At 37.1% G+C, this 16,448-nt stretch overlaps 1 non-coding gene across 1 annotated transcript; it reads left to right on the top strand.

The window, feature by feature from the left end:
- Window positions 1-234: 234 nt before the first annotated feature.
- Window positions 235-340, top strand: LOC145007738 (small nucleolar RNA R71). The gene has a single exon (XR_013663107.1). It is a non-coding gene; the product is annotated as a small nucleolar RNA R71 (small nucleolar RNA).
- Window positions 341-16,448: the final 16,108 nt, after the last annotated feature.

Here is a 16,448-nt window from a genome sequence, read left to right as displayed (position 1 = left end):
ATAGAATCTAGTTTAGCAATGATTGCAGCGAAATTCTCATTCCCCGCATCTCATTTTCCTCTTGTAACATCGTCTTGTGGGTTGTGGTACTCTTGTGAGTGCTTTGCAAATTCTTCAGTCAATTCTTTTATAATTATCGGCTCATTCTTCGTCATTGGCCCTTGTGAGTCAAGAACTTGTCTAGTTGTTACATTAACTCCATCATAAAAGATGGAAACTTCTTGTTTAACATTAAAATCATGTTGAGGGAACTTCTAAGTAATCCCTTGTATCTCTCCCAAGCTTCATACAATGACTCCCAAAACTCTTATTGAAAGTAGGTTATCTTCTTCTTAAGCTTTGAAATCTATGAAGGTGGACTAAATTGCTCAATAAAAGCATCACAAAGATTCGCCCATATGGTAATGGATCCGGGTGCAAGAGACTTCAACCAAACATTGGCTTCGCTAGTAAAAGTCACCGGAAGCATCCTTAGTAACACATATTCTGAAGGCACATTAGGAACATGAAAGTAGTTTGCAATATCTTTAACCTCATCAATCTGTTTGAAAACATCTTCCTACTCTTTCGCGGCAAAAGGTATGTCCTTGAGCATGGATAAAATGTTCCCTTTGAGCTAGAAACTTCTCTCAAATGGTATCTCGGTTGGAACTAGACCTGGCCCATGTTCTTCACGTATCCTCTTCTTGTAGTCGCCCGTTATCGTTCTTGTTATGTTCGCCAACTTTTCTTTTCCGATATTTAACTCTAAATTGTTTAAACTTCCTTCAGTATAGGATTCTAGCTCGTATCCTACTTCCTTCTTACTTGGAGTCTTCTCAAAAAGTTTGAATTTTTGATTTTGAAAGTATTGCTCGATTCGCCCTTCTTGTCCTTCTTCTTGTGGAAAGTAGATTCTAGATCTTCGAGTGGAGGAACAATTGGAGTTTTAGATCCTCAGGTCATAAATCTAAAACAAAACAAAAACGCGTAAATGGAATAAAAATCACTAAACTAAAAACTTTAACTGAAGTGAGACCACAACGTGGTTGCACCTTAGAAAGAAAAAAATAAACAAAAGCGACCAAAGTAACTTTTTGTGGTTTTTACCCCACAAAAAGGATCGAATAACTAAAAGCAATTAAACTAATAACCAAATAAGTTGTTCCCTGGAAATGACGTCAAAAACTTTGATGTGCACGAGCGTACCTACATGTTTTAAATTTATAACCTAACAAACTCTTACTAACTATGCACCTATAGGCAATGTATCGCTCAGGTAAGTTGGGTGTCGATCACAGGGAATGCAATTCAATTAATTAGATTAACTACTTCTAACTAAACTAAGAAACAACTATGATTTGGTGGGGGGGGGGGGGGGTTTACTGATTTTTCAAGATCATAATAACTTAATATCACTTAACAAGTAATCAAACAATGAAAACAAATTAAATTCAAGAATTAAAGAATACCCCTGCCTAGATCTGATTTCACTTTCTCCTATGGTTGACTTATAACAGATAGATTATATTGATTACCAATTTACTAGCTATTATGATAAAATATCTATACCTACCAACTTATGAATGACAAAGCAATGATCATGCACAAGTTAAACACTAAATTTATAATAGCACAATTGGACTATGAATAATATAATTTACTCTCCTACGATCAAGTTAAGCAACCAATCACTAATTAAGATTAATTATGCTCTCTAACACAGTTAAAGTTATGAGCTTTTAATTACTTAAACTAAGATGTAATTAACCCTAGCACTAACTATTTAATGATCAGAAGCAATTATAAGATATATTCATGTAATTAATATGATCAATTAACACACAAAATCTAATTTATAAGCAACATAAACTAGAAGAAAACATACTAGGGATTATATATATCAAATACAAGTAAAATCAAATATAATCATCCAATAATTAAAATCAACATATATAGATCAAGTTCATCTTCACCAAATAGAAGTAAAAAGGTATTTAGCCTCTCATTGTAGTAGCAAAACACAATTGATCTAGGTAAATTAAGCTAGACATAAGTATAATAAACAAACCAACTAGATCAATGTTGAATTCTTCTAAGTCTTCTTTAATACTAGATCTTCAATTGAATTTCGATCTTCTTCTGGGTTTCTAAGGGTTCTTAGTCGTACTAAACCTCAGAAAACCGAAAGCATGCCTCTGGTTTCAACCTAATGTATGGGATTTTATAATTGTGGCAATTTGAACACCACGTCATGGTTGACTGCCACCATGACATGGTTTTCAAGTAAATCCTGTGCCCTTCCAAGTCAGCAAGATGATCGCGAATATTCCATTTTCCACGTCATGGTCATATCACCACAATGTGGTCTTCAGTCATATTTTTTCTTCTTTTGTTTTAGCTCCCGTTTCTTGCTTCCAACTCCTCGTATGATCCCTTGTTGTCTCGATAAAGTATTCGATGCCACAAAACATATTTTAAACATAATAAGTATCTTTTGCTCCATATTAAGTATAAATGTAGCTAAAAGTATCAGAAATATGCATTAAATATGTAGTTAATTATGCACACATTAGGTTCTGTGGCCTGATTTGGAGGTCGGACGTCTGAGGGCTCGATAGGTTTCCTTCAGGGAGTTTGATGCTTGTGGTGCCCTTCATTTCTTTAGGACTATGAATCTAATCATCAATATGCATTGGGTTGCCGATGCGGAGAGTGCCTTTCATGCCAACCTTTATCCGGTGGAGGCCAAGGTCAGATTTGTGACATGTATTGTACGTGACAAAGCTAAGGATTGGTGATGTGAGGTTGTCTAGGGACTCGAAACAGATGCGGTCGAGTCCATGTCATGGGAGGATTTTGTCACCAGATTCAAGAGAAAGTTTTTGCTGACAGTTGATGTTCAGCAGTTAACTCGGGGATATCTGGCACTTGATCGGGCTATACAATCAGTGGATGAGATAACCACCAAGTTTAAAGAGAGAGTGATGTTTTGTCCTCAACATGTGACTTCAGAGGAGATCAGGATGACTCGCTACCATGACATGTTGAGGACGAATATCTGGGAGCATGTGAGTATCTCGAGTCATAAGACTCTTATTAGTTTGGTCAAGGCAGTCATGGAGAGATATCTGGAGTTGGAGACCCATCAATAAAAGAGGATGCATGATTAGCTTCATGCATCTGCAACAATAACCAAGAAGGTTCAGTTGTCGGACATTTGATCAGGAGATCAAGAGACTCGTGGGCTTTACAGTATGTGTGGTCAGACTCACTTGGGTATTTTCCGCACGCCTGCTTCTGGATGTTTCGGTTATGGTCAGTAGGGTCACTACAATCGGGACTATAGTGAGAGGGAGTCCCCAAGGGTATGTTTCTTTTGTTGTCAACTAGGCCATGTTAAGGCAAATTATCCTCTGAGAGCCAATGGTGTGGTTTTGGATGCAACACCCTTGGATTGGTAGCTACCAGATGGGCAGCATGGGACGGCTAGAGTTCCAAGACCCAAGGTTTGACCTAGCGATTTTCCCCAATTCGGTTTGATGCAGCATTTGTTGGTTTCATCGGCATCTCTTTTTTTTAATTTCTTTTTGATCTTTTAGTTGCAATCTAGAATAATATACTAAGTGATATTGTCTTAACCAACATTGGTCCTATTTTGAAGATCTATGTATGTATGGATAGTTGTTATGGTGAGGTTGTAAATGTGTGTTGCAGCTTGTTGGATTTGGTCGTCATGGGTTGTAGTCATAGGTGGAGCTCTTGAGTTTTGTTGAAGAATTCGGATCCTTGTATGCTTGGTATTGATAGGTGTGGTTTTTAAGAACCATGTGATGGAGCTATTTGATTGGCTTGGAATTTCGAGTGGTTATGAAGTTGACAAAGTCTATCCAATTCCAAGTGGGGGAGAAGTGCTTCGTCAAATGGAAATATTTCCGAGTCTAGGTCATTCCGGAACTTCATATTAAAGGATAGGAAGATCGATGGTTTCAGTTGTTGTTCAAGTTGAAGCTTACGCAACGAATGACGTTCAATGGTCCGATATGATCAGGGAAAAAGATAGTGAGGATTCCAGGTTATTTCGTTCGAATGTTTGAAGCATCGGCAGCAACGAAATTTTTGGTTGGTGCCTAGGTTCATGTCGAGGGTTGTGTGAGGGCCTCTATGCATGTTCTTGTCTAATGAAGGATTTAGAGTTCGAAGCACGATATAAACATCTGATGTTGTCGAGTAGACTAGTAGGTCCGTCTCGTGTCAATGTTACTTGATGTCTTGGAGTTTTTATGAAAGACCATGGTTAGATCTGTTGGATTAGTGTCTAAGGTTGTAACTATTTTTGGTAAGTACTTGACCCGGTTGTGCATGGTCCTTTTGGGTTGCCTTCACCATAGCAATTTGATAGGGTGATTTAGAGAGAAGAGATATTATTATTAATGTATTATAGGAATAACATGTTAAAAGTATAATAATATTATGTGATTAATATAATTCATAAATTAGTTAGGAATTAATTTGGTGACTTAAAGAGATTAATTGAATAAAGGGGTATAAACTGTCAAATGTGTGAAAGTTGTATTTTGAGTTGATAACCCTTATTGATATGGGTTGGACGATTTTAGGGATGTGGATCACCTAGAAATCGTCCAAGGCCTTATCTAAGAAATGATTTGGATTGCTTTGAGGCTAAGTTATCCAATTAGAGTTTTAAGGTGAAACCCTAGGAGCTCACATTATAAATAGACCCATAGGGTTGAGGAAATAGACCACTCTTGTGATTGGAGTAACCCTAGAGCCGATTTCCCTCTTCCTCATCTCTCTCAAATCATCTTCTTGCTAGTTGGTGTTTGTAAACCATTAGAGGAGTGACATCTGTGACTCAAAGCTCCAAGAAGAAGAAGATTTCAAGAAAGTAACTCAAGGTATTATTCTAGATCTGTTTTCATATGATTTTGATTGTTAGTTTACATTAGATCTAGCCATGAAAGTCTTGGATATATTGCATGTTCAATTAGTGAAACCTAGATCTAAGCTATAGGGTTGTATGTGCACATAGGGAAAGTTCTTATGTATAAAACCCATCAGTGGTATCATAGCTTTGATTGGTTTCAATTGAATGTGATGCTTAACTGTTTTGCTTGATGGAAATCGTTTTTCTTCATCTCTGTTCGACCCAACTCGGCGAGTCAGTATTTGGACTCGGCGAGTCCGAGCGTCAGACAGAGGATAATTCGGGATTTCATTGCTGTTTTGTCTTGGATTGATACCTAAATCGTTTTATTATGTAAAAATCTGATTTTTAACTTAATTTAATGATTATCCTTGACATAAATATAAATAATTTCATATCTTTTAAATAGTGATTATTTATATGATAAATATTGGACTATTTAAGATTATTTGGTAATTATCTAATGACTAAAATTTAATTAGGTCAAATATAGATAATTATTAAATTAATTGTTTAATTTGAATTATTTGTTATTTGATTCCTATTGTTTTGAAAAGTTCAATTTCTATCCCGAAGTTTTGAAATTTAAATTTTGTAATTAATAGTTTAATTTAGAAGAATTTAAATTTAAACCTCTAGAGTTTTACAAGTTTAAAATTAAACCCTATACTATTATATTATTAAAGGCTTAATATATATATATATATATATATATATATATATATATATATATATATATATAAGTAAAATTAAAATGCTAGTCTTACCGTTAGTAGGCCTCATTCACGAAGCCGGTTTATAAGGTGGGTATAAGGTTGCTGCCTATAAATAAGCGCTTAATGGGTGTACACTCACCACCCACCGCTTGCTTGACTAGTGGAGGGTCGTTAGCCGAACGGGTAGGATAGGGTTACTCTCTCTCCTCATTAATAAGTATAATGAACCTATAAAGTAACTAAACTATTTTATAAAATTTCCAATCTTAGTTACTTTAGGAAAAGTGAATTGATGCAATCCCATGAAATTGCACTTTGCACCCTTGCTAAGAAGTTAGTGGAGCGTGTGTGGTTTACCGGCACACTAATTGGTTCTAAGCAAAGGTGGCAAAGGGTGATTCATTGTTTATCATAGTTTGATGGAGTGTGTGTGGTTTACCGGCACATCAAATAGATGACTGTAACAATGAAGGCACCATGTAGATTTGCATGGTAATTCACACCCGCTTTGTGATCCTCGGTATCCTAGTCACAAACTAGAGGGGCATATCGAGATTTAAACATGCCATTGAAAAGTTTAATGAATCTCAAAATCAAGGAATTCTCAATAAAACTTAAGGTTATGTTTTCAAGGTGAAGAATTAGTGAATCGTCATTCACTTACCTCCAAATTATTTGCGTGTTGGATTACGGCATCCCTTTTCTAATATGTAAATAATGTTGTTGGGTCCTAGCCCTAATTTTTCATTTTGGGTGTTTAATTAGGGATCCAATTCTAATCAAACTTTGTCCTTTCTATTTGTAGATGTCGAATGCAAACAACGTTGTTGCTAACTCATTCACGTTAATGAGTTTTTGCCAAAAGGTGACCTTCGATGATACGAACTTTAGCGAATGGATAAGATACATTCGCACCATTGCACACTATGAGGACAAAGAGTATGTCCTCGACGAAAAGATCAAGAAGGTCAACCCAGAAATTGCTACTCCCGAAGTGATGGCTGTCTTTAAGACACACGAACGTGATGCAACGAAAGTCCACTGCATCATGATAGCCACTATGAACCAAGAATTCCAAAAGTCCTATGAGGACATGTATCCCTATGAAATGCATCAAGACTTGATGGAGAGGTACCACCAAAGCGCGAGGGAAGAGCGCTACGAGATCATCACTAACATGATCACCGTTAAGATGGGAAATGGAGAATCGTTGACTGTGCACTTGCAAAAGATGCAACGATATGTTGATCATCTTCGCAAGTTAAATGTTAACTTTGGGGAGGATTTGGCTATCAACATTGTTCTTCATTCCTTGCCTTCATGCTACAACCAATTTAGGATGACCTACCACATGAACAAGGAAGAGGTCACCCTAAGCAAACTCCAAGGAATCCTAAGGACTGCTGGGAGCAACCTAAAGGACAAGTCTGTTGCACCAACCACTGATCCTGTTTCGGCTATAGGGCAGGGAAGGGGAAAGAAGAGGAAGGCTCCTTCAAAGAGCCACCGCAAGGGAAAGTTCCAAGATGGTTCATCTTCTAGTGGGACCAAAGTTGATCCCGCTAAGCCCAACCCTAACACGAAGGAGGCAGAGTGCCATCACAGCCACAAAATAGGGCATTGGAAGAGAAACTGCCCGGAATATCTGCAAGCAATCAAGGATGGAAAGATCAAGCCATCTTTTGCAGGTATATACACAATTAAATCTAGTAATTCATCTCACATTATTTCTTGGGTTCTTGATACAGGATGTGGTTACCACATTTGTTCTGATTTGCAGGGACTAAGAAGAGATAGAGATGTGGAGTGAGGAAGAATAAATCTAATCATGGGAAACAGAAGATCGTCACCTGTCACCAAGATTGGAGTGTATTCTTTAGCGCTTAGCAATGGATTAGGTTTAGATTTAAACAATTGTTGCTACTCGCCAGATATGGCAAGAAACATCATTTCATTTCATGGTTTGTTTAGACAAGGATTTAGATATTCGTTTAATAATATGAATGGTTCTATTTATGCTTATCTAAATGGTGTTTTATACTTTGAAGCAATGCCTTGTAATGGAATTTATGAAACTGTTATGGTTGTAGATAACCTAGGAAATGATGTGTTGTGTATAGATTCTTCCAATAGTATGGATAAAGCATCTTTGTGGCATTGTCGTCTTGGACATGTCAACAAGAAACGCATAGCCCAACTCCAAAAGGATGGAGTGTTGGAGTCATTCGACCTTAAGGAAGATGACACGTGTGAATCTTGTTTACTTGGAAAGATAACCAAGTCACCCTTCACTGGCACTTGTGAGAGGGGTGAGGGTTTATTGGATCTCATACATACCGATGTATGTGGGCCCTTTAGATCCACCACAAAGGATGGAAACCGCTTCTACATGACTTTCACCGATGATTATAGTAGATATGGGTATATTTACTTAACCAAGCACAAGTCTGAAACGTTTGAAAAGTTCAAAGAGTTTAAGAATGAAGTGGAGAATCAGTTGGGCAAGAAAATCAAGATGCTTCGATCCGATCGAGGAGGAGAGTACCTAAGTCTTGAATTCCACGACTATCTCAAGGAATGTGGAATAGTTTCACAATTGATGCCACCGAGGACACCGCAATTGAATGGTCCGGAAGAAAGGCGCAATCGAACCATGTTAGACATGGTTTGTTCTATGATGATTCATGCTTCACTACCTATCTCATTTCGGGGATATGCCTTAGAGACTGCCGCCCATATCCTTAACCGAGTCCCTATTAAGAAGGTTGCCAAAACACCTCACGAGATGTGGACAGGGAAAGCTCCCTCATTGGCACATATCAAGGTTTGGGGTTGTGAAGTTTTCGTAAGACAAGAAACTCATGACAAGCTCGAACCTCGTAGTGAGCGATGTATTTTCATCGGCTACCCGCAGAAATCTTTTGGATATCTCTTCTATATACCGAGTGACAATGTTGTCTTCGTTGCGAGGAGAGGTGTTTTTCGAAAGCGAGAACTCATAAGCCAAGGATACAGTGGGAGGCAGATCGATCTTGAAGAGATTCAAGAGTCTAATGATGAAGGAACCTCTACCGCTGGCGCTCAACCCGAGGAGGAAACTCCGGTTGAACCGATTGACCAATCCTTACCTCTTAGACATTCCGAAAGAGTTAGAATTCAACCCCAGTTGTATGGTTTTCATATTACTACCGAAGGGGACACATATATTAGTGATAGTACACTAATAAATATAGATGAACCTAACAGCTATAAGGAAGCCATGGAAGGCCCGGAGTCTGATAAATGGAAAAAGGCAATGGACAGCGAGATTCAGTCCATGTATGACAACCAAGTTTGGAATTTGGTTGACAATGTGCCCGGACGTAAGATGGTTGAGTGCAAATGGATCTTCAAGAAGAAGACCGACATGGATGGGAATGTGCACATGTATAAGGCACGATTGGTTGCGAAGGGCTTTACTCAAACTCCCGGAGTTGACTATGATGAGGCCTTCTCACCAATTGCGAAGATAAAATCTATTAGGGTGATGCTAGCTATTGCCACATTTCATGATTATGAGATATGGCAAATGGATGTCAAGACCGCTTTCCTTAATGGGAAGTTGGCTGAGGATGTTTACATGGCTCAGCCAGAGGGTTTTGTCGATCCAAAGCATCCCAATAGAGTGTGCAAGCTTGAGAAGTCCATTTATGGACTTAATCAAGCATCTCGCAGATGGAATCATTGCTTTGATGAGAAAGTCAAAGAGTTTGGATTTATACGAAGCGAAGATGAATCATCTGTATATGTCAAAGCCAGTGGGAGCATAGTTAGCTTTCTCGTTTTGTATGTCGATGACATATTGTTTATAGGAAACGACATTCCGACTCTGCAGGAGGTAAAGTCCTAGCTCGGGAAGTGCTTCGCTATGAAGGACCTCGGAGAGGCTTCCTATATATTGAGAATAAGGATAGTGAGAGATAGAAGTAAGAGACTAATAGGACTTAGTCAGAATACTTACTTATATAAGGTACTAAAACGTTTTAGTATGGAAAACTCGAAGAAGGGAGAACTACCGATACAAAGTAATACCAAATTGAGTAAGACTCAAAGTCTGAGTACCAAAGCTGAGATAGCTGAGATGAGCCGAGTACCTTACGCTTCCGCATTTGGCTCGATCATGTATGTTATACTCGACCTGATGTGGCCTTTGCTTTAAGCATGGTCAGTAGATATCAAGGGAATCCTGGTAGAGTGCATTGGATTGCGGTCAAGAACATCCTTAAGTACCTTCGGAGGACAAAGGAATGGTTTCTAGTCCTCGGAGGGAGTGATGACTTGAAGGTGCGAGGGTATAGTGACGTCAGTTTCCAAACCGACAGGGACAACTACCATTCGCAGTCGGGATGGGTTTTTACCCTTAATGAAGGAGCAGTAACTTGGAAAAGTTCCAAACAGGAAACTGTAGTTGATTCAACATGCGAATCAGAGTACATTGCATCGAGTGAAGAGTCAAAAGAGGCAATATGGCTGAAGAGCTTCATTGGCAATCTTGGAGTTGTGCCTGCTATAAAGGAGTCCATGGAAATTTTCTGTGATAATGAAGGAGTAGTTGCCTTGACCAAGGAACCGAGGGATCATGGTAGATCTCGGCATATCGACAGAAAATATCACTCTATTAGGCATCGAGTAGAAGAAGGACACCTCTTAGTTAACAGGATATCATCAGAAGATAACCCAATAGATCCGCTTACGAAGGGAATGAGCAGGGTTAAGCATTTGCATCATGCTAGGAGTATTGGGTTGAATGATGATATTAGTTTAGATTAGATAGTGTTAGAAACATGAAATAGATAAATGTAATTGACATTTGATGATTAAATAAAAGAGTATTGTTTATAAGTAAAGTTATTGTCTTATGTTAATTGTTTAGCTATTGTTTCACTTTGCATGTTTTGACTTCCAGAATAATTGAGTTTATTAAGAATAATCGAATTATTCAAACTGTCCACAATCGTTCATACGTTGGAAGTAGGTATGAATGAAGATTATCGTGAATTGGTGTGTAGATTGTCTAAATGGTATTAGACATAGCAAAGGTTTGCTACAACGTTCATGAGTGCTTATGAACAAGGTTTGAGCATTAGAATAAACCCGCACTTGCTGGAATCACTTTAAGGTGATCGCAAGACGATAATATCATATGATCTTAAAACCTAGATATATGGTTTATTATTTACTAATTGGTTGTACATTGAGAATGCGGAACCGCATTAGTAAATTGATGTCATAAAACGCATTGTTGTGTATAGTCGGTTAGTCAAAAAGTAGGGTTGTGCATGGGTCGGTTTGGGTCGGTTTTGACCTAAAACCGAACCCAAACCGAAAATGATCGGTTTCTAAAAATTCAAACCCAAACCGAGACCCAAACCAATGGGTTTGGTTTATCGGTTTTCGGTTTTAAACTTCGGTTTCATGGTTCGGTTTCGGTTTTATAATTTAAACCAAATCTCAAACTTATTTCTAAATCCCAACTCAACCATAAACTATATAATGGAGAGGCCAAGTGATATTTAGATATCACAAGCGATGTGGGACTCAATCAGATAATAGAAAGAAAGAGGGTGGAAAGCTTATAGAGAAGAGAATATTGGCTGAGTTTAGTAATTGGGGCGATGTGGGATGAACTTAACTCATTGCCAAAATAAATCGAGAAAAACAACACTAGAAAGATTCGAACCTGCAACGTTTCAAACAATTGCCGAACGCGTTAACCAGTGGAGCAATGCTTCAGCTTGTGTTTATAACCCAAAAACTACATATATATACATATATAACTCACAGAATACATATAATATATGATATTCGGTTCGGTTCGGTTTATTTCGGTTTTTTCCAAACCCAAAAACCGAACCCAACCCGAAAATTTCAGTTTTTGAAAATTCTAAACCCAAACCGTCGGTTTATGCTTCGGTTTCGGTTTTTTGGTTTCGGTTTTGTCGGTTGTTTTTGGTTTTTCGGTTTCCGGGTTCGGTTTTGCTCACCCCTATCAAAAAGTAAATGCATATAAGTCGAAGTTTATCTGTTAATTTTATCCTAAGTGGGTAAAAGCGATATCACGACCGCTCGATGATTTGATTTGACTTATGTGTCGGGCCCGGTCAGGACTGAATTGATGTGTTTAATTAAGTTCTATGTCGAATAAATCTGAGATCGAGAAAATAGTTACTGGACGACAAGTATAATAATCGTCTGCACGATATCAAAACAGAGGACTGTACGATCACTTATCTAAAGGACAGGTTACTGATAGATCAGAGTTGACAGCGTCTTTGAGAGCTACGATTTCTAATAGGATTGTGTTTGCATTTATAGTTACTAGACTTATCCAAGTGGGAGACTGTTGGATTAGTGTCTAAGGCTGTAACTATTTTTGGTAAGTACTTGACCCGGTTGTGCATGGTCCTTTTGGGTTGCCTTCACCATAGCAATTTGATAGGGTGATTTAAAGAGAAGAGGTATTATTATTAATGTATTATAGGAATAATATGTTAAAAGAATAATAATATTATTTGATTAATATAAGTCATAAATTAATTAGGAATTAATTTGGTGACTTAAAGAGATTAATTGAATAAAGGGGTATAAACTGTCAAATGTGTGAAAGTTGTATTTTGAGTTGATAACCCTTATTGATGTGGGTTGGACGATTTTAGGGATGTGGATCACCTAGAAATCATCCAAGGCCTTATCTAGGAAAGGATTTGGATTGCTTTGATGCTAAGTTATCCAATTAGGGTTTTAAGGTGAAACCCCAGGAGCTCACAGTATAAATAGACCCATAGGGTTGAGGAAATCGGCCACTCTTGTGATTAGAGTAACCCTAGAGCCGATTTCCCTCTTCCTCATCTCTCTCAAATCATCTTCTTGCTATTTGGTGTTTCTAAACCATTAGAGGAGTGACATTTGTGACTCTAAGCTCCAAAAAGAAGAAGATTTCAAGGAAGTAACTCAAGGTATTATTCTAGATCTGTTTTCATATGATTTTGATTGTTAGTTTACATTAGATATAGCCATGAAAGTCTTGGATATATTGCATGTTCAATTAGTGAAACCTAGATCCAAGCTATAGGGTTGTATGTGCACATAGGGAAAGTTCTTATGTATAAAATCCATCAAGATCATGACAGGAAAGACTGTAGCTGGGTTGTAGATTTGGAAGTGATTATAAGGCTATGATTGGATCATAGCCTTCACATATGAAAGACCATGGTTGGATCATGGCAAGATAGACTATAGCTAGGCCATAGCAAGAAAAGCGATTGTAAGACTATGGTTTGATCATTACATTCACATATGGAAGACCATGGTTGGATCATGGCAGGATAGACTGCAACTGGGCTGCAGCAGCATGAGTGATTGTAAGACTATATTTGGATCATAACATTCACATGGGTTGAATCAGACCTGTCAGGGTCCATTTATTCATTCCTCTTTTTAGACTTGAGGTTTGTTAGGATCGTATTAATGTATAGGCTAGGTTAACCTTTGTTCATTGGGCTTTTGTTTGGAGTTCATTGTGCATCTGTGAGTGTTGACGTCGTTTTCATCTGTTACTTGTGGATTTCATTCCTTAGCCCAATTGTTATAAAGAGCAAGTTTGGCTTGTAGGATAGGTTTTTTCCTCTGGTTTTTGGTCACAACCTCGGAGTCTTCGATATTTGGGAAAAGGTTAGCTTCTCTCATGTTTGGTTAGATGCAATGTTCGAACTTTTTTATTGTTTTTGGTTTAGATTTGTGAGTCATGGTCATCATGGTTGAATTTTGGGTGTTGTGCCTGTCTGGAGGTCAGACATGGTTTCAGAGTCTTCATATTTTGTTAAGGAAGTTATTTCTTCTCGATGTGGATTGGTCCAGTTGTGTGCGAGTTGATCTATGTTGGGACAATGTTTCCCGCTAAGAATTGAGTCAGCTTTGGGTCAGAGGGGAATAATTTTTTTGAGTTTATTTTCCAGTGTTGTGGCGGATGTGATTTTAAACTTTTAGCAATTTCTGCGCAAGTATGGTATTTGCGCCTAGTTTTTGAAATCCTTGCATTGTAATTGCATTTTCTGACATTTGGAGCAATATTGTGTAGTGTTGAAGAAGTACGGCTTCGAAAACCCACAAGGGTTTGCAGCATGCTTTAAGAGTAATTGGTAAGGAAAAATTTGAAAAATGAAATCTAAAATAAGTAGGGGAGAGTTGTAACACCCATTTTCCAGATATAGCAGCTAAAGACAGTTTGGGACCAAAGCAAAGATTTTTAAAGGAAAAGTGTATGCCACGACGTGTCACAAGAATAACCATGACATGAAATGAGTTTTATGAAATGCGTGTTTATTATGGTTCCCACGACGTGGTAAGAAGAGGGCCACGATGTGGCAATCGATGCAGCCCAAACCCATGCTTTTTAGGGTTTCCATTATATCTAAACACATAAACTCATGGATTATATTATTTCCTTCAGCCTCCATCTCTCCATATCGAAACCCCGACCTATCATCCATGATTATGATCTTGGTGGCTTGATTTTTAAGTAGTTCCTCTTGTCTTGGCGAAGATTATGAAAAAAGGAACTCCTTCTTGGTGCAAGGAAGCATATAGTGAGACTAGATCCATCATCTCCTTCAAGTTTTTGGATATTTGGAGGTAAAAATCTTGCACCTTGACCTTGGTCTTTTGAGATTCATGTTCTTAACCTTGATGGTTGGTTTGTGGTCCCATTTTTGGATGCTCTTGGAGTTTGAGGAGCTCCATAGCTTGATATGGTCTCCTTATGGTCATGCACTTCTGTTAAGTAAGAAAGATGTCTTACTTTGAGAGTTCTTAGTGATGGGTATTACATGCAATAACGCAGATAAATCCTTATACACTTAAGATTACACGCAACCTATTTGATCTAGTCATAACAATATTAAAATAACATTCTATTGAGCAACAAGAACCCTATAACCCTACCTAATTTCAAAATTCATAGAAGATTACGTACCTTTTTGGTTGTTGTAGTAAACAATCAAACAATCCTTCTTGAAAAACTCTTGGAAGCTAGCACCGAAAATCTTGTGCCTCTGATGGATCATACACAAACCCTAGCAACTAGGAAATTTGGAGAGAGAATATGGGAGGGGAAATTTCGGCTAACTCTTAGCAATAGGAGTGAATGGCCGAAAATTATAGGGTGAAAGGCCCTATATATAGCTGCTGGAGAAACCCTAGATAACACTTACTTGATTAAAATAATAATATCTTAAATCAGGTAATTATCTGGTTCCTAATTATCTCCAAGGGATATTCTAGAACCCTAAGGAAGCCTCTAATTTTTGACCATCTAGGGACTATTCTAGAATCCATCTCTTTTTCAACTATTGAACAATTACAACGTAGGTCCTTTCACTTTTAATTAACCCTAAAATTAATTCCAACTAATATATGATTAATTCTCAATTAAATAATACTATTTCCAATTAATATATTATTCTCATAACATATTCATAAATTATTTTATTACTATTTATTAATCATATAATAATCAATAAATCTCTCTCTTACTCTCTCTCTCTCTCTCTCTAAAAATCATCCTATTCAACTACCAGATTTGAGGGCAACACAAAAGCCTCCTACTCAAAGACCATCGTCCTTTTTACTAGGCATCACATGTTTCCAACTAATCCAAACTAACTTTATTTCTTCCGGTTCACCACCTCAAAAGAACTTACATATCAAAGATATTATCAACTTTATGACCTTGTTTGGAACCTTAAACATGGACATGTAATAAATCTCTAGATTTTCGAAAACAACTTTAAAAGAGTAAGTCTACCATCAATTGATAATGTCTTAACCTTTAAATTATACAGCTTGGTAGTGAATCTATCAATGACATCATTCCAACCTTCGACTCAAGACCCAAATCATGTTTTCCCTAGCCGATCAAATCAAGATAAATGAATGATAATCAAATAGACGAACAACCAATGATCAATTTCTTCTAACTCCTCAAAGTTAACAATCACACTAATAAACTTATAGTTTTATATGATCATCTCCAACCTTAACACTATCTTTTACACTAAATCTATTATTATAGTGTAAAAGATAGTGAAACCACTAAATTCTCTCCAACCAATTACACTATACTTAATACTAAACAATATTCTACGTATATTATATTTTATCTAAATTTTATAATGTAAAAGATAATGTTGATGAATAGTGTAACACTATATTTAGTGTTATACTATTCACTAACACTATATATAGTGTTAAGTTTAGTGTAATGTTGGAGTATTTTAGTGTAGATTTAGTGTAAAAGTGAGTTTAGTGTAGAGTATAGTGTGGGGTTGGAGATGTCCTAAGTTATTTTTCAAGAACCACCTAAGATTTCCAATCATACCTCTTTCATTTTCAAACCAATCACAAAGTGTCAAGACATCATCGACATAATAGAAATAGGACACCTCCAAACCAAAAGTGACCACCTTGAATCCCCTAAAAACATTATGTCAAATGAATTGTTGAAGTGTCACATGAAGACCTTCCATAACAATTATGAACAAAAACAACTCAAACGAGGAAACCATATCACCTTGTCGTAAGTATCTTTCAATTTTGATTTCACTTGTCACATACTCATTAACAAATATAAAAATCCTTTAGGAATCAAGGACCGCTTTAATACAATATCATCATTTAGATCCAAAACTCATTTTATGAATTACTTTATGTAAATAAGTCCATGACAACCAAGCTTTAATACACTATCATCATTTAGATCCGAAACTCAT

Source organism: Lactuca saligna, chromosome 7 (genome assembly GCF_052625555.1).
Source record: "Lactuca saligna cultivar CGN05327 chromosome 7, ASM5262555v1, whole genome shotgun sequence".
Classification (NCBI taxonomy): Eukaryota; Viridiplantae; Streptophyta; class Magnoliopsida; order Asterales; family Asteraceae; genus Lactuca; species Lactuca saligna.
Note: the sequence above shows the minus strand (reverse complement) of the source record. Positions and strands in the feature narration are given on the sequence as shown.